We start from the raw sequence: 19,528 nt of genomic DNA on the forward strand, positions 1-19,528 counted from the left end.
CATTAACCTAATTAACTCTGTGATTGGTATTTGAATAAAAAGGTTCCTTTGCTACCTCTGGGGGAGGAAACATTCTAATGATTACTGCCTTCAATTCTCTGCTAGGTTGAATTTGTCTTCTAGCTCCTTGAATTTTAGCTAAACTACCATGAAAAATAAATCTGAAAATTCTGTATATAAGAAGGATTGGAAGTCTCAGTATTCATGGATATGATTCTTCCAGTCCCTTCAAAAGTAGAAACAATTTATAAGAAATGCTTTTAAGGCCATAGAATAAATTTAGGCTAAGGAATGCAAGCTTAATATTATTAAACCTAATTTAAAATCTCAGCAAAAACCCACAAAAAAAAAACAAAAAAAAAACAAAACCAACAACTCCTGTTGTACTTCTGCCAGAATGGAAAAGAGATTGATTCTGAAGGCTTCCCAAGAGGACTGAAGTTATAAAGCTCTTGATGTTTTGTTTTTTTCTCAACAGTTCGCAAGAGCAGTGATGCCCAGGTTTTCTCAACAATGTACCCCATTTCCTGGCACGCTTACCCACTGATCTCCTTTTTATAAGAAGAAAATTTTGGTGGAGAGTTACCCAGCAAGGAAAGGACGTGTGGCTATTAAGTTAGGTAAGTCGTTTGTTTAGAGGATGAGGAGGAAAGTAGCTTATTGGGTAAGTACTAAATAACATTTTTATATATTGTGAGTGGGACTCTAGAAATGGATAGTATGCATTTCACTGTGAAGTTAAAAGATCCTTGTTACTGATGACCTAATTCTAGATTTAATTCTTAGCTCTTCTTTTAGCAGCTGTATAAACTTGGACATGTCACTTAAATTCTCTGATCCCCTTGTCTTTCATCTATAAGAAAAAATTAATATAAAAAGCTTTTGCAAATGGGAGGATGTAATATTAAAATGTAATTATCACTGTTGTTTTGTAACTACTATAAAATTCTATGAAATAATTAGTGGTCTTGTATCTCATGGTGCTTTTGGACCTTGGAGCTTTGTACTGTGAATTTGGGGGCTTCATCTTGAGTGCCAGTTGTGGGAGACCTTCCCCACCTGCCTCCCCTGTAAGAATACATTATACCATTCTCTTGTGTACAGGTATATGCTACTTTTTAGAAGGTAGCAAGGGATGAAAGTTAAAGTCAAGATCAAAGGAAAGAAAATAACTACCTATATAAGTTGTTATGGCAAGCATTTATATTAAGTGTTTGGATACATTATTTCATTAAATCTGCTACCAAATCTTGTAAGGTGGATGTTATCCATACCATGACATTTTTCCTTAAGAGACAGAATCCCTTAGGGAGTCACTTAGAAGAAGATAAAAACCATCCTGATTTATTAAAATTTGAAAGATATTATTGGATGGTAGGAATCTGAAGTTTTAAATTTTTTCTAATGTTTTACAGTACACATGTATGGCTTCTATAATTATAAAGTGGTTAATTAAAAATAAATAATGGATTTTAAGGAATCTTTGTCAAGCACCTATTATGAACTAGATACTGTTTTAGGTGCTTGTTCATATCAGTGAGCAAAACATGAAGATCCCTGCCCTCATGGCACTTATGTTCTAGCATAGAAAGAGACAGAGGATAAATAATGCATGTAATAGAGAAATAAATTACTAAGCTATTAGAAAACCAATAAGAATATGGAAAAGAGAAAAACAAGAGCTAAGGGGAATTGGGAGTGCTGGGTGGCACTTGGAATACAAATTGAAATGTTAAATGAAACTTCCAAGATCAGCTTCACTGAGAAAGACAGGAAATCAGGAGTTCACCCTGGGCAAGCTCCAGGCAGAGGAAGTAGCCGCTGCAAAGACCCTAAGGAGTGAACATGGTGGGATATTTCAGGCATAGTCAGGAGGCCAGTGAACTGGAGCAGTGTGAACAGGATAATAGTGGGAGGTGGGTTTAGAGAGGCAGTGTCAGCTTTGGAGAAAATAATGTCATTTCCTTAGTTCAAATTCATAAGAAAAGTTACCTGTTTTCTTCCTGCCTACTTGGTTTATTCTATGTGTATTCTTCTTCATTTAAAACACACACACACACACACACACACACACACACACACAATTATAACTCCACCACTGTATTAGTTTTTTAGGGCTACTCTAACAAAGAACCACAAACCTAGGTGGCTTGAAATCACAGAAATGTATTGTCTCACAATCCTATAGGCTAGGAATCTAAAATCAAGAGAGGGCCATGCTCCCTCTGAGACATGAAGGGGGAATCCTTTCTTACCCCTTCATAGCTTCTGGTGGTGACCATCAATCCTGTCTTTCCTAGGTTTGCTGCTGCATCATTTCAGTCTCTGTCCTCACATGTCATTCTCCGTCTGTGTGTGTGTGTTTGTGTGTTTATCTGTGTGTCTTCGTCTTCACAGTGCTATCTTTCCTTTTCTTAGGATAGCAGGCATACTAGATTCAGGACTCTACTGCAGCATGATCTCCCTTTAACTAATATACTTACAGTGATGCTCTTTCCAAATAAGGTCACATTCTGAGGTACTAATAGGGTAGGATTTCAGTATACCTTTTGGGGGCATAGTTTACCCATAACCATAATGAACAATAGTTGTTACTGTTCCCATCTTATTAGGGGTGAAGCAGCCTCAGAAAGCTTAAGTAGTTTGCCCAAAGTCAGAGTCAGCAGAAGCACTAGGTTAGTGCACTGCTGTGGCAGGGATATGAGATGGAGGTGATAGGGAACTATTATGGCTGAGGACAGGAATTGTGCACACACAACATTGCAGTCCCCATTCAACTCCTGAACCCCAAGATAGCTCACAATTGATGCTCTATCTCAGCATTCCTGTCAAAGGGAAAATAAATGCCCCCTCCATGACCCAACTCCCCATTTTGTGTTTCATTACATAGCATGACACACAGAGGAAACAGATGCTGTTTCCCTATTTTCGGAATTTTTCCCAAAAAATAATACTGTAATTTCTTTGACGTGTAGAACATTTTGTGACGAGACCACATGGGTTTTTCTTACACAACATAGGAAAATATACGGCTGTCTGAGTCAGTTGGCATATTGCAGTCGAATTAGGGGATTCTGAAAGCATTTGATAGATTTTGCTCTCATTATATTTAAAAATTCTTCCTTATTATGAAGCTTGTCTAGCCATTTGTGAGTCTGAAATCAGCATTAGAACTTTATTTCTAGTCTTAGTCTTGAGGGATATACCTGAGAAAAGGAAGGGTACACCAAAAGAGAACTGAACACTTTTTTTTTTTTTTTTTAATTTATGATAGTCACAGAGAGAGAGAGAGAGAGAGGCAGAGACATAGGCAGAGGGAGAAGCAGGCTCCATGCACCGGGAGCCCGATGTGGGACTTGATCCCAGGTCTCCAGGATCGCGCCCTGGGCCAAAGGCAGGCGCTAAACCGCTGCGCCACCCAGGGATCCCCTGAACACTTTTCTGTGAGTCTTAGTAACATCCCTGGGTCAGGCTACATGTGCATGAAGCCAACAAAGGCAATATTCCCAGAGGAATGTCTAGATCTTGGTCAAGGAAAAACAAATCCCAAAGCTAAGTGTTAAGTCTAGGTGGTAAGACAAAGCATGGCTGGAAAAAAGGTCATAAGGTCAAAATCAGAAAAATTAGAGGTATGTTAAGAAGTAGAATGTGAGACATATTGAATGGTTCAGAAAGTTGGTTGGGTGAGGGCTTAGGAGGCTTATTTGTCCATGGCCCTGACTGCATGGTGTGAAGTGAGAAGGAGGAGGTGTCCTGTAGGACTGGGCAATCCCCTACCTGCTTTTAAATAGAGTCATTAGCTATTTCTTATTACATACCCTTGTAGTTTCTTTTCAGGGCCCCTTCTTTTTACCTCTGTTTTCAGTATGATTTTATTCCTCCTAAGTTCTTGGACTTCTCGTTTCACTTAACAGCTGACTGCTTTGGATCTGTGTGTTGAAGCATTCATTCTTCTTAGTATCAGAAAAGGGAAAAACTGCCTCTCTTCCAAAGATGCTTCTGCTCTGTTAAAATCGATTTTCTTTGATCCTGAAAGAGTGTGGCAAGAGTAAGTTCTTCATATTTTCTGCTGAATTAAAAAGACCCATAGTCTTTGTTTGATGTCCCCACCACAGAAGGCCACTCCCCAGAATGCAGCAGTCACCTGGGTCTGGTGTGGAGGAGGAGTGCAGGGTTCATAAACACAGGTGCACCCCATTGACTGTTGATTATCTAGCCGGCCCTTTGTAACTGCAGATAAGCAGTTGCTGCTCTTGTTACTGCTGCTGCTCGCTAATTGTCAAAGGCCAAGCAAGCCAGGGGTCACTGGTTTTAATTACTTCCCTATTATAGACATTTTGTGAAAATACTAGGCTTTTCACAAGAAAGGCCTAAAGGTGACAAGTATTAGGACGTAGGGTCTGCTTAGTTCCTCTAAGCACTATGAGATGGGAATAAAATCCTCCTTATTTCCCAGTAGCAGTAGATTGTTGAGCAGTGAGAAATACAGAGGCCTTCAATTAGAAAACAATTATAAAACATGTATTTTTTTTTATTCAGGTGAAATTCACATAGCATAAAATTAGCCATTGTAACAATTTATTTATTATTTGAGAGGGGGAAGAAAGCACACTCATGAGCGGGAGGGGCAGAGGGAGAAGGGGAGAGAATTTGAAGCAGACTCTGCACTGGATGCGAAGCCTGACATGGGGCTCTCTGCCTTACGATCCTGAGATCACCACTTGAACCGAAACTAAGAGTCGGACACTCAGACCAGCTGCACCACCCAGGCACCCTAGAATTAGCCATTTAGAAGTGAACCATTTAGTGGCAGTTAGTACATTCACAATGTTGTGCGACAATCCCAGAACACTTCCATCACCCCCTGAATTAAAGCCCCGTACACATTAAGCAGTTATTGCCCATTTCTCCTTCCCCTCAGCTGCTGACAACCATCCATCATCTTTCTGTCTCTAGGGGTTTACCTATTCTAGCTTTTTAGTATAAATGGAATCATATAAAATGTGATTTTTTTTGTGTGTCTGATAAAACACTTCTTTTTAAGTGCAACAAATGCAAATCATTTGTTTTTTTCAGTCTCCTCTTGTCATAACACTGGGAGAGCTGGGGTGCTGCAGAAGTATTAACATCTCTGTAATTAGGCCCTCACAGAGAAAAACCTCTTCAGGAATACCTGCTTCACTTCCACTGTGGGTGGGTTTCTCCATACAAGATAACTAGCAGTTTAGAATTAAGTCGCCTAATCTGCAAGGATATGAAGAATTCGATTTCGCTTTAGGAAAGAGATCAATTCCTTCTGGCATCCTTTTCCCCCACCTCCAATTTAGGTCCTTGTCTAGTGGTCCGAACACCAATTTATCCCATCATCCAAATGAAGCTGTAATTGATACTTTGGCTTCAGGATAGCTGGAGATTATATTGCTAGCTAAGCAAGAAAGCAGAGTCTTTCCCGCAGGGAATTGAATGATACCAGCTGTGGAAGATGAAAATTTGAGAAATACTTTAGTCTCATCTTTTGAGGAGGTTGATCATCCTGCCACCTCCCTTCTCTTTCCGGTGAAATAGAGGCTGCTCAGGGAGGGCTGTGGGATGCAGACAGCAGAGGCCTGAAATGAGATTCCTCTCTCTGTCTGCCAGACGTAACCCAAGTCGGTTGCACAGATGAAGCCGGCAGAAAAAGGAGCTGGATGGCAAACAAGGTTCTGAGGGGACCAGGATTCCAGTTAAATCCTTTTGTGGAAGCAAAAGAACCTGCTAGTCTAGTGATGCAGAACTCAAGAATTAAATTGGCACAGAGCTAGTGCTTTCAGTAAATGTAACCTCTGTAAGTCTTTTCTGTAGATGCCTTGGGAGCGGGAGGACAGTTAAATGCAGGACAAATTATGGCTTGTTGCCCTCAGATGGTGATTATCATGTATGTATTAGCCAGGTGTGTTTGACACATTGACTGTCTGCTCCAAAATATCTCTTCCCCAGATCTGAGAATACCACCTGTAGAGTAACTGAGGGGTGGGGTGGGGCACTTTTGTTGATTTCCCTCCCTTCTCTCCTTTCCTCCCCCTTCTTTCATCTTTTTCTATCTCCTTCCCTCCATTAACATATATGGAACTTGTTATATGCCAGACACTGTGCTAAGGATATGAACTGTGACCCCGCCATCCCTCCCATTGTCTCCTCTCTAAATGTGTTCTCTTGCAGTTGCCGAGAATAAGTAGTTGTATACTTGTCTGTCTCTCAGAGAAGGAAGTAGCTTCTAAAGCCCAGAGTCCTCGCCTTGGAGCTTTTGAATCTAACATGGCCCAGCAGAACTTTATGGAATTGAATTCAGATATGTAAGCAGATAACTATATAAAATGTGCTTAGTGACATTTGAGAGAGTTCTGCACAGAGTGCTGGGAAACACAAAAGGCAGAGTAAACAACTGCCAAAGGGAGCCACAGGGCCTCCCAGAGGTGTCATTTGAGCTGTCTTGAAAGATGAGAAGGTGTTTTGCCAGACAAACAAGGTGGAGGGCACACAATCTCCAGAGGTCACACCTATGTGAATATGTTTCTTGGGAGGAGCCTGTGATCCTCTAAATCCTGCCCTTTCTTTCTTTAATGAAACTTCAGAAGATTAGTACCTGATTCACCATTCACCACTATCTTTGGATCAAGCCCACAAACAGTGTAGGCATCTCTTCCAGAAAGTGATAAGCCGGTTTCTTTTTCAGGGCTACAAGCCCCTCCCCCACCCAAAATTCCTGTTGAATTCCTTATCTCTAAACTGTCATGTATTTTAATCTTCCTTTTCTTTTCTTTTTTTTTTTTTAAGATTTTATTTATTTATTCATGAAAGACACACAGAGAGAGAGAGAGAGAGAGAGAGGCAGAGACATAAGCAGGCTCCATGAAGGGAACCCGACGTGGGACTCGATCCTGGGTCTCCAGGATCAGGCCCTGGGCTGAAGGCGGCGCCAAACCACTGAGCCACTCGGGCTGCCCTAATCTTCCTTTTCTGTGTTGAAATAAATGTTTTTTTTAAAAATCTTTTTCTAAATTAGTTTGAGGGGAGCCAAGAGTTCACTTCGATAATCCTTTCACTGTTTCAACAAACATATGCGGAATGCTTCCACTGCTCTGGAGTCTCAGGTTACAGAGAACAGTGAGATAGTTCTCCCAAGAAGACTAAAACGGACACGAAACAGGAAGCTAAAGTAACACAGAAATGGTCCTCCTTTAGCATTTATGAAAGCATGGTCTTTTGGGGTTGAGTCCCACATCGGGCTTCCTGCATAGAGCCTTCTTCTCCCTCTGCCTATGTCTTTGCCCCCCCTCACCCCCCTGCCCCCCCCCCATATGAATAGATAAATAAAATCTTAGAAAAAAAAAAGCATAGTCTTCACACACAGAGTTGGCATTGAAACTTTTTGGAATATATGACTCCAATTCTGAACTGAAGTTTAGAGGTCTAAGGAACAAGAAAGCCATCCTTACCACTAGGAATGCTTACAAGGAAAAGTAAAAAACACCTTTAGTCTAAGCTTTACTGGGTACATATTTTAAGGAGCCTCAGGAAGTCCCATTCCATGCAGAAAGATACCCCAAAGGGAGCATGTAAGATAAAGTTTTGTATTCTATTAAGTATTTGATCACATGTACTTATGTATTTTATTTATTTTTTTAAGTAGGCTCCACACCTAACAAGGACCCCAACATGGGGCCTGAACCCATAACCCTAAGATCAAGACCTGAGCTTGAGATGAAAAGCCTGAGATCAAGAACTACCCAGGCACCCCTATACTTGTATATTTTAAAAACATGCCGGGATCCCTGGGTGGCGCAGCGGTTTGGCGCCTGCCTTTGGCCCGGGGCGCGATCCTGGAGACCCGGGATCGAATCCCACATCGGGCTCCCGGTGCATGGAGCCTGCTTCTCCCTCTGCCTATGTCTCTGCCTCTCTCTCTCTCTCTCTCTCTCTCTCTCTCTCTCTCTGTGTGACTATCATAAATAAATAATAAAAAAAAAATTAAAAAAAAAAACATGTCATTTGATGTTCATTTATTTGCTATAAATTTTGGTGTTTTTGTAAGGACTTCAGAATTTTCTGGAACTAGAACCCCAATTTATTATTCTGGTCATAGGTCATATAAGGACATAGCTTACCAGGGCTTGTCTTACTTTCCATAGTAGGGAACAGCTTAGTTCTTGAGTCAGATAATGCCTATAATTGGTAAGGTTGCTCACCTAGGTGCCACCTCTTTAGAATGCCCTCCTTTTCTCTCTTCCCATCAGCCTAGCTGCCCCTAAGACAAATTTATATCCCAGCTCTTCCATAATTCATTCTCTCATACCCCCCACTTCCCAAAAATGATTCATTTTTTTCTTCTAGACTTCCACAAAGCTCATCCTGCCGCCGCCCCACCTGCCACACACACACACACACACACACACACACACACACACACACAGAACCTAACATTTTTCTACCCAGTTTATAGTTTTTGGTAAATGTCATATCACATATGAAATGATAATTTCCTTGGATTCAGGAATATTTTGATTTTTCTTTATATCTCATCCCTTTTTCCCTCATTCCAGTACCTGTCACAATGTAAAGCTATAATGGATATTCAATAATAATCCACTGAAGTGGCATCAGGGGATGGAATTTCAATCTAGATAAATGAATGTCTGCATCCCTTCTGGGATGCCATCATCCATAGTATAAATTCTTAAACTATTGTTTTCCAAAGTAGATTCCAGTTAAATAGTCCTTAAGATATCTATGATTAAATATTTTTGGGGGAAAGTCTAGTATAAACAAAGTTAAACAGGATTCTGTATTGTAGGACTTCTCAAATTGTAGACACCAAGAGGGAGATACAGTGAATAACGTTTCCCCAAATTATTTGACCACAGAAACCTTGATAATTTTCTCAGGATATATATTAGTTTCCTATTGCTGTTATCAAACAAATTACCTTGAAGTTAGTGGCTAAAAATGATGCAAGTTTATCATCTTAAAGTTCTGGAGGTCAGAGGTCTAAAATGAGGTAGTAGGGCAGTGTTCCTTTTGGATGCCCAAGGGGAGAATCCCTTTCCATGCTTTTTCTAGCTTCTAGAGACTGCCCACCTTCCTTGGCCTGTGGCTTCTTCCTCCCATCCTCAAAGCCAGCAGTGTAGTGTAGGGGTGGAAAAATGTTTCCTTCTAGGTTCTTTGGCTGGTTTAATAACTAAATGGACATAAGATATTAACAGGAAAAAAATTTGATTTCATACATATAGGAGCCCCCTAAAAATATGAGACTCAAAGAAGTAACCTGAGCAAGAAGCTTCTGTACCTCTTAGACAAATAATAAATTTGTGATAAATTGACAACAAAAAGATTTGGGTTTGGGGGTACTAAATTAGTGAAAAAGTAACAAAGTTTATTTATATAGCCTCTTGGCCCTAATTTGCCTCTCTAGTAATAAGAGTAGTAAGGATGCCTTCCATCTTCCTGGTACAGGGAGGGTACCTTTTGCATGAGAGATTTATGTTTTGCTTTCGGGGGGGGGAGACAGAAGAGTCAAGCATGTCCTTCTTGCACTGGCTGTCCCCCAAGTAACTTGGCATGGGGGCGCCCTGCTCAGCGGGGAGTCTGCCTCTCCCTCTCTCTCTCTCTCTCCCCCCAGCCCCGCGCACTCAGTGTGCTCTCTCTCTCAAATAAATAAAGTCTTTAAAAGAAATAAAAGAAAGTGGCCATCTCTGGAGGGCCATCATTCTACGACCTCATGACATTCATTCTATAATAGCACTATTGCATTTAGAGGAATAAGCCTTTAATCCCTCAATGGAAATCTGTGTGAAATACCACAACCATAATTTACAACACTATTTCGAAGGGAGAATGAATTCTCAGTTGTGATACAAAAAATTCACATCTGTGATCCACAACCATGGATAAACTAGGAACTCTTTGTGTAGTAACCACAGCAGACTCATCATAGCCTTCCAGCACACAAATCTGCTTGAGCAAACATCAAAGATGAAACCTATATGAGGTTAATAATGTGAAGACTTATGGGGAGAGATTGACCATGAGGAAGAGTAGAGAAATGAAATGAGAGATGAAGAGAGAGATGACTGAGGAATAGAAAAATGACTTGAAGTCTGACGTGTCATGTTTTAAAAACTTTGGGAAGAAAGAAACAAACATTGTCCTATGCAAAGGAAAATAAGTAACCTAAGGAAGATACTTGATTTCAAATAGGTAGAATGAGAAGACTTTTTCTGATCTCAAAAACATGAACCTTTTCTTACAAAATACAGGCATATGAGAGATCTTTGAAATTCCACATAGAATTATGATAACAGACATTAGGGAGAAGTGTTTTAGGATTGACTCATATCAGCCTCCCTTCACCCTCTGCAGGCAACACTCTCAAAGACTGAGTTCCTCCAGGGCAGGAACAATGTCTGATTAATCTTTGAGGCCTAGCCCTAGCATGTACTTTGGCAGAATCCTGTAATGTTTGTCAGGCACCAAGTAGAATGATCACAGAGATAGTTCCTACTTGCGTATCACAGCAGTATTCATATGGAGGAAATTATGGGTTGTTTTTTTTTTTTTTTTTCATTTGGAGGAAATTATGTTTGAAAAAAAAAAAAGGCCAAAAAAACAAAAACTGAGGCACCGGGGTGGCTCAGTAAGTTAAGCATCTGGCTCTTGATTTTGGCTCAAGTCATGAGATGGAACCCCATGTGGAGCCTGCTTCAGATTCTCTATCTCAATAAAACAAAACAAAACAAAACAAAAACAAAAAAACTGACACGAGAAAGGGTATATTAGAAAAGAGACAAAAAAAAAAAAGAAAAGAGACATAAAAAGTATAATATGTTATGATTTTCATAGGACATGTCTAGAGATTTTCTTCATTCCCAAATTGTTCATTTTACTACAGCAGGTAATTTCCCCCCAAATCAGGTACATTATGAATAGAAAAGAAATGGATTGAGATGTTGCTATTATTAAAATCATTCTTCAATTAAATTGCAAATTGTTACTTATTGTATGGCCATTATTGTATCCATAATCTAAGGGAACCCCTTGCAAATAACCAAATTGGCAAGCTACTAAATCAAAGAATGCTTATAGCCAACTGTTTTATTTAGAAGATCAAGAAGAAAAGTGTATTTTTTTTTTTTTTATATTCCAGTACTGGAGCATTCTCTATCTTGCCTCTGTTGAAATTATAGATTTTTTTTTTAGGACAGATTATGATTTGTGCTTCTTTTTCTGTTCCCGGTTTGTATAGTTCAATATTGTAGGCTTCATTGGCACTTAATAAATAGTTGATAGACTTGGGTTAAATGGAAAAATATACCAATATGAGCACAGTAAAAGTCAGTGCAGGTAGGCATAAAATAGAGACACATTCTTATGTAGAGTGAATGATATTGATACATTTTCCTAGCTCTTGGCTAACTTTCCACCATCAGATGGGTAGATTGTAAAAGACAAATTCATAGGCAATACTTTGCAGTATACAGTAACAGAAGATCCTACAAAAGAAAACAGGTAACTGATTTCAGCCTAATCCAACAGAGGACATTTGTAAGTCAGGCCAAGAAAATTGCATTCTAAAGCAATATTGTGGTATTTACAGCAGTATGACAGCAGCAGTAACAAAAAAGTAGTGAAGCTTCAAAATAGCCAGTTCTTAAGTGACAATGGGATTTAAGATTACCACTAACAAAGTAATTAAGCTAAGGAAGCAGCTAAGAGATACATAAAAAGAATCTAAATTGAATAAGAAACCACGAATACTATAGTTTATGTTTTAGAAATAGATGAAAAATGAAAAATAAAACCAGGGGAAGTAGGGCTAGTTCTCTGAAAGTGTTTGGATCCTCCAGTGGTTCAAGTGTAAATGCAGGGATGACATTTATATTGAGATTGTGTTAATTGTCATAGCAATAAATTCAATAGATTAAGAAGGGGTGGGAGTAATAAATTTAGGAATTTTTAAAGGAAGAGACTTTTGTTGTAGTGTTGATAAAAGTATAAGAAAAGTATTCAGTTTATTTAGTTTCATGTTTCTACTTGAGATTTTTCATGAGTGATGTGATTCCTTTAAAAAAATAAGACCTAGGAAAGGAACAACTCAAGAAAAGTATTATTTTGAGTTTCAAATATGATGATGCAGAAGTAGGGAGGATATATAGCTTGCTTAATAGAGCCATGTGCCAGGATATAGGATTTTCAGGGCATAGAGGGGAGCATAGTCAAAACATGGCTATAAACATGTAGGAAAAAGATACACAAATGCTTCATGGCAAAATGTTGCAAGAAAACAGATAAAAGCTGTACAAATTACAAAGATAAAAAGTTTAGCAGTGCCTACGTGGCTTGGTAGGTTAAGCATCTGACTCTTGATCTTGGCTCAAGTCTATGTCAGAATTGTGAGTTCAGGCCCTACATTGGGCTCCATGCTGGGCATGAAATGTACTTAAAAAAGTATTAATAAGAAAAAATAAGTTTAAAGTTTACAGAAATGCAGAGAAATTACTACTTTAAAATGTCGTTGGTATTTGAAAAAATATAAGAAAGGTAGATAAAAGGTATTATTAAGACAGCTAGGAACATGGATGCCAAAAGAACCTATGGGCATAGTTAGAAAAGCACATGGAACTTAATTCTTCTAAAGGAATACAATTTGAAATAGAAATTTATTATACCTGGCAAAGCAGGAGGGTAAAACTTGACCTTTTTATAAATTTAAATGTTTCAAGAATTATTTTTGCCTTAGTTTGTCAGTCCAGGATAATTTTTTTCCTAATGAACAACCTCTGTGAGTGAATATTTACAAAATATGTTGAGCTACTTGGAAAATAATGTGGGAACAAAAGAAAACATCACCATGATTATTGTTACATTTTATAAACCTATTATTCTCCTAGCTTAAAAACATTACAAGAAATTAGACTATAATAACAGAATACAAATTTTTGGATATTAGAGGGCATTTTGAAGCAGAAGAGATTAAGATGTGAGAGGGTTGTAAATTTGGCAAGATAGTGTTTTCTTCTTTATAGTTTGGGAATTATGTAATTTCATGTAGTGTAAACACTGACTCCATTAACACTGAAAGGGAAAACATCCATGAACTAATCCTACCTTTCCTTTTCAGGTATGAGGAGTGCAGTAAATTTCTCGCTCTTGACAGGGGTCAGAAGTTTGATGGAGACTGTAATTCTGTGAATTTTTATAGACTGTGAAATGCAATAATAATTTCAGTGTTTTATTACAGGTATCAGTTTGTTTCCTCCATCTATGTCATTTTATTACAAATTATATGCATCAGTATGATGAAGGTAATGTGTTTTCTTTCACTGAAGTGGAAGACACAGAGCAGAATTGATAATACAAGTGTGGGGCACTTTTTTTTTTTTTTTTACAATTTCATAAGCTTTGTGCTCACAGATTGCATGCTATACTTTTTATTACAGTAACATTTAACAAAATCATGGCCATGGAGGAAATTAAACTTACACAGAATGTCCCTAATGAGGCTCTGGGTGCTGTTGTTTCAGGTATGGTACAGAGTGGTTACTCTGAGTGGCAAATTAAAGAGACAAAAGCCATCTTTTCCTTGTTGCTTTTAGTGTACAAAATTACTTGGATTTAACCATAAATTACTTGTACAATAACCTCAACTGTCTGGGACACAGCAAAGCAAAGGCAGCTCAAACAGATCCCATTCATCCTCTAAACTCCTAGGGGAGCTTCTTAGGCTTTTGATTGACACCTAATGATTCTCTTGACACATATAATTCTATCCGGCTTGATTATTTAATCTCCTATTTCACAGGCACAAAAAGCATACATTTCAAAGGAGAGGGAATTATGAGAATCAGACTCACCAACCTAGTAAGAAGTAACAATGAAACACATAATAGGAGCAGAATACTTATTTTAAAATAGGGCCAAAAATGTTTTAAGGCAGAAGGGCACTGATAAGAACAGACCATCTTGAGTACTTCCCTTAAGACACCATTTTATTGCATCTGAGCCTTATAGTAGTGGCACTGAGACCCCAAAAACAGTTTACGTTCTGTTCATGTATAATTTACCATAGAGAAATTTCTGTTTAAAATGCTTTTATTTTTGAAAATGTTGATACTGAAAGGGATAGCATTTACTTAACCTCATCCTTCAGTAAAACCATATAAATAAGAATTATCGTCTTATATTGCATCGAATAAGCCCCAAAATACATCTATTTTTACTACTAGTGATAAGAATATTTTGATTTTAAACTCCCATTTCAGTTTTTTTCCCCCAAAATTCCTTCAAATGACTTACATGGAAACCAACAATGATTGGATTTACCCCACCCTTTCTTGGTGGAGATAAAAAGAATCTGTGTTTATTAATTCATCCTTGCTGGTTGATTTCCTGAGGGTTATGTATTTTTGTTTTGTTTTATTTTATCTGGAGCAGTTTCTCTCCTTTAAAAAATAGGTTTAAAATAGCTTGTTTGGATGTTACAAACTTTCTTCTTTGGGAAAGTAGAAATCAAAATTAAGATAAATGAGAGCTTTGGAAGACATTCTGCATTATCTCTGCACTGAACTTCTCTTCTTCCTCCCCCCTCTCCTTCAATAACACAGACCCTCTGGCCAGTATGACTTATCAGTGTGTGAGAGCCTGGGCCCAGAATAATTTTCTGTGACTCATGTTATAAAGGTTTTTACTATATCCCTAAGGGGGCTTACAAAGAAGTCTATTAGGCCTTCCTAGTTCCTTATTGTTTAGGGTGAATGTTTGGGGGGTGTGGGAAAATGTTTTTCTTTTTTTCTTGATTATGTGGCTTCCTTGACAAATTAGAAATCACAGCTTTATTTTGCTGTGTGGTTCATCTGTATAGTTCTGTGATTATAAAGTTGATTTCTCAAGTATCTCTTATCCAAACCCCAAGTACACCAGGTTTCATTTTAAGCTATTGTTTCTTTGAATCATGAGAAATTGTGTTATCCATTGACCATGAGCCTCAAATAGTAGGTAGGAAAAGGCACCAGAACAAATCTGTGTTATTGTAGGTCTTTGACATTAGAAGTTGGCTCTGGCATTTAATCAGGGAAGAAGCAGATGCATAATGATCTATCTCATTCCTACTCCCCTAGGATACAGCAAGGTATTTGTCTTTTAGATGGGTAGGAGGTAGCATTTAATTCAGAAACAGGAAAAAATGGTCTGCGCTGAACTGCTTTGTACCTGTGAAGATGTAGATAGAACCTTCAAAAGCAGAGCTCTCATTTTCTACTTAATGGGAGTTTATTATCTATATTGTGCCAGGTACTGTGCTCTGTGTGACTTCACAAGTAACATTTTTCTTAGAGCCATACCCATGTCCTTTTAGTGCCCATAGGATAGAATAAGAAAATTTGTTTCTTCCCCATGCTGACTTCAAAAAAAAAAAAAAAAAAGCCAGAGAGAGGATTTGTACCCTTACAATTGAAGGGGAAAATAAAAGGCATAGAGAAAATAATATACTTTAAAGTGAGACCAAAGTATTAACCTTAGGTTACTAGTTTTTGTTTTGATGAATGGTGATTTGATGAGTGATTCAAATTTAATGAAACCCCAGCAGCCATAGGTCACTTAAGTTCAGTCAAAACTTTCCTTTTTCATTCATCAGGTGGATTCCTTTGTACTTTTTCAGCTTCTGAGTTATTATTTGTTTGCATTTTCTTGGGCTCCTTTTTACCTCTTTGAAAATAAAGTAGCTGTTTCGGGAGGTCAGTCCCCACAGCTTGATCTATAGAAATCAAAACAAATCCTTCAGATTGTCTCTAGTCACAGACCCTCCTCCTAAATTACACTGTCACAGGAAGAGGATCTGAAAACGCAGCCACTTGAATGAGATATAGCTCCCCAAAAAACTTATATCAACATACCAAATTGAAGGAAGAAATGTGAAATTTTGTGACAAATATTGTTTAGATCTTGTTTCATGTTTTTAGCAGTACTATGATTTAGGTGTGAGGTAGGCTTGGCTAGAAAGAACCTAACATTTCCTAATGCCCTTAGTTTGAAATCTAACCAGTATTCAAGGATTTCTCCTAAGGATTTCTCAAGTTTTCTTTCAGTAAAAGGCATTCTCCTATCTGAGCTTCCAAGAGCAGATTTTACAATACTTGGAGTTAATTTAAACTTGTAAGATCCTAAGTTGGGGGTAGTGGCTTTTTCCATACTCTAGACTGCCATACACAGAAATATTCTTTTATTTCCATTCATTATTTGGGCATAAAAATGGATCTTATTTTATATATCATTTTGAAGAACAGAAACATTAAAAAAACGGGATCCCTGGGTGGTGCAACAGTTTGGCGCCTGCTTTTGGCCCAGGGCGCGATCCTGGAGACCCGGGATCGAATCCCACGACGGGCTCCCGGTGCATGGAGCCTGCTTCTCCCTCTGCCTGTATCTCTGCCTCTCTCTCTCTCTCTGTGACTATCATAAATAAATAAAATTAAAAAAAAAAAGAAACATTAAAAAACACTCAGAAATCTATTTTTACCAAATTCATAATAGAACAGTTCCACTTGTACCTTGATGATTACTATGGCTTCTTGTTTAGCACTTTAGATGTAGTATTTGTTAAGTTCTCTTTTTTTGGCTCAGCCTTCATATAGAAAGTTCTAAAAGAATACCTAGCCCCCAGACAGCTCTTGTCCATTATAGTACACTGGTGATAAATGGAATCAATTTATTCCTGGTGGCTTTTTAATTAACCTAGAACTTATTTTTTTATAATTTTTTTTATTTATTTATGATAGTCACACAGAGAGAGAGAGAGAGAGAGGCAGAGACATAGGCAGAGGGAGAAGCAGGCTCCATGCACCGGGAGCCCGACGTGGGATTCGATCCCGGGTCTCCAGGATCGTGCCCTGGGCCAAAGGCAGGCGCTAAACCGCTGCGCCACCCAGGGATCCCTAGAACTTATTTTTTTTTTATATGAAACAGTTCAACACAAAGAAATTTTCATTAATCATCAGCTGGGACTCCAGAAGCTGAGCCAGAATAGAAAGAAAAAGAATGAATATCTCTACCATACTGTCTCTCTCAATATTAATATTATTAATTCTACTATGCATAGTGGGAGCATAGATCACTCTACACAGGCTCAATAAGTTGCCTTAGGATCAAAGTCACCCAGAAGTTTTTGAATATGCTGACACAAATTTCATTGGTACTTTAAGAAGCCACATTCAACTGCTTATCAAATATTATTGCCAAGAACAAGGGGTTGCAAAGAGATTTGTCCATGCTGTAGCTTTTATATATTCTACTGCCTTCCAGAATTTTTAACAAAATTAGTGGAAAATTAACAAAGACTGCATCATAGTATTTTCTTAAAATATACTTTATTTTTTAGAGCAGTTTTAGTTTTATAGCAAAATTAAACAAGCACAGAGTTCCCATATATTGTCTGCCCCTACAATGCAGTATTTTAACTTCAAAATTTTACTTTTATGAAGATCACGACTTTATTGAGAAATAATAATACATATATCATCACATTTAGCTTTTTAAGGTATACAGTTCTGTGTTTTAGTATATTCATGGAGTTGTGCAGCCACAACCACCCTAATTTCAGAATTAAAACTTATTCTTAAATGATAAAATTAAAATACCATTTAGAAAATTTAAGAAAAAAATAACTCCCAAACTCACCATTCTAACCAAAACATTTCTCATTTTTTGTAAATTTTATTCTTTTTTTTTAAACATCCAGATATTTTTACAAAGGATGATGACTATTCTGTACAGTTGTTTAAAATTTTTCTGGTGAGAGTAGATGGCTCTGTCTCTTTAAGGCTGCTCACGGTGTGATGAAGTGTGCTGTGATTCTTACTGCTGTGTGTACACATGAAATTATTCCAACAAAGAAAATAACTTCATGGCTGTGTATGCTGTGGTGTGTTGCTTTCCACTAAGCCATCTCTTGGTATTTGAACATTCCGGAGCACTATTAAAGCTTTATACTTTTGGTCATTAGTAGCTGGTAGACATCTTTTATTCTTTCGTGCTAGGATGTGAGAATAAAAGATAAATTAACTAATGAGGCTAGTGTCTTCTTGGATGCTGCTGTCCCCTCAGTCTAAGGGCAGCCTCAGCACTGGGCATTGTGAAGAAGTGACTGAGCTAGCATCAGTGGGGGTACTGAGCAATGAGTATATAAAAGTGAACAACAAGAGAAAGATAGAGAAACGTAGGCATGGATATGAACACATTTACAGAAGTTTCACAAGTGGCCAAAAATTATATGAAAAGATGTTCTGGGATGTGAATGAAAACACTTCTTTTAGAATCAGGTTAAGAACATTTAAAAAACATTGGTAATGTTATATGCATTAAAGGATGTGAGAAATGGGATACTCATATGCTGTGAGAGTATAATTGATCAATCTTTTAAGAGGCTAATTTGATAGGGTTTATTAAGATTTAAAATGTCCTCTTTTTTTTTAAGATTTTATTTATTTATTCATGAGAGACACAGAAACAGAGAGAGAGAGGCAGAGACACAGGCAGAGGGAGAAGCAGGCTCCATGCAGAGAGCCCAACGTGGGAATCGATCCCGGGTCTCCAGGATCACGCCCTAGGCTGAAGGTGGCGCTAAACCTCTGCCACCGGGCTGCCCTGAAATGTCCTTTTTAATTGGAGAATAACACTCTTAAGAATTTTGCAGAAGTAGGGGTGCCTGGGTGGCTTAGTCGGTTAAGTGTCTGACTGTTGGTCTCAGCTCAAGTCTTGATCTCAGGGTTATGAGTTTGAACCCCACTTTGTGCTCCATATTGGCCATGGAGCCTACTTAAAAAAAAATTTACAGAAGTAATAGCATTATATATAAAAATACATGTGCAGAAATTTTCATTGAAGCCATATTTGCGGTAGCAAGAAACTATGCTCAGCAATAGGAAAATTGACTAAATAAATCATGGTTCAGACAGCCATTAAAAAGAACAAGGTTCATAGGTGTGTGTGTATGCTGCCCATTGTAGATGTGCAATGATATATGTGGAAAAAAATGAAAATTTTATAATCTCCCTTTTATTTAAAAGAAGTGTATTCTCACCTGGCAGTGGCAGTAGGCCCTGGGTGCACTGTCATTACTGGTCCATGGATTACAGGTGGGCCTAGTCAGTAGCTTCTTGAAGTCCCTTTGTCTCTTCACCCCCAAGTCCAGAATTGCATAGTAAACTGTGTTCCCAGAGGCTGCAGCATTGAGTGGTTTCCAAATCCTCAGCTTTACTATGCCACCTTTATCTTAAGGAATAGCTACTTAATTTGTGGGGTCCTGTACAAAATGAAAACGTGGGGCCACTTGTTCAAAAACTAAGAATTTTAAAACGGCACAAGCAAAACATTAGAACAAGCACTGGGGTCTTTGGGACCATACAGGTTATATGCCCACAACACTTACCTCCTAACCCAGGGGTACCCTATTACTGAAAGAGTGTGCATAGATAGTATCCCCAATTCTTCTTCTCTTTTTGAG

At 38.2% G+C, this 19,528-nt stretch overlaps 1 protein-coding gene across 14 annotated transcripts in view; it reads left to right on the forward strand.

The window, feature by feature from the left end:
• LOC140604105 (bifunctional phosphoribosylaminoimidazole carboxylase/phosphoribosylaminoimidazole succinocarboxamide synthetase) overlaps positions 1-19,528 on the forward strand; it is a 386,988-nt gene that overhangs the window by 139,665 nt on the left and 227,795 nt on the right. For all 14 annotated transcript variants that reach the window (XM_072775131.1, XM_072775137.1, XM_072775145.1 and 11 more), the window contains one exon: positions 479-620. The gene's annotated coding sequence lies outside the window, so the exon portion shown is untranslated. The remainder of the gene's footprint in view (positions 1-478; positions 621-19,528) is intronic.

This window comes from Canis lupus, chromosome 14, assembly GCF_048164855.1.
Source record: "Canis lupus baileyi chromosome 14, mCanLup2.hap1, whole genome shotgun sequence".
Classification (NCBI taxonomy): domain Eukaryota; kingdom Metazoa; phylum Chordata; class Mammalia; order Carnivora; family Canidae; genus Canis; species Canis lupus.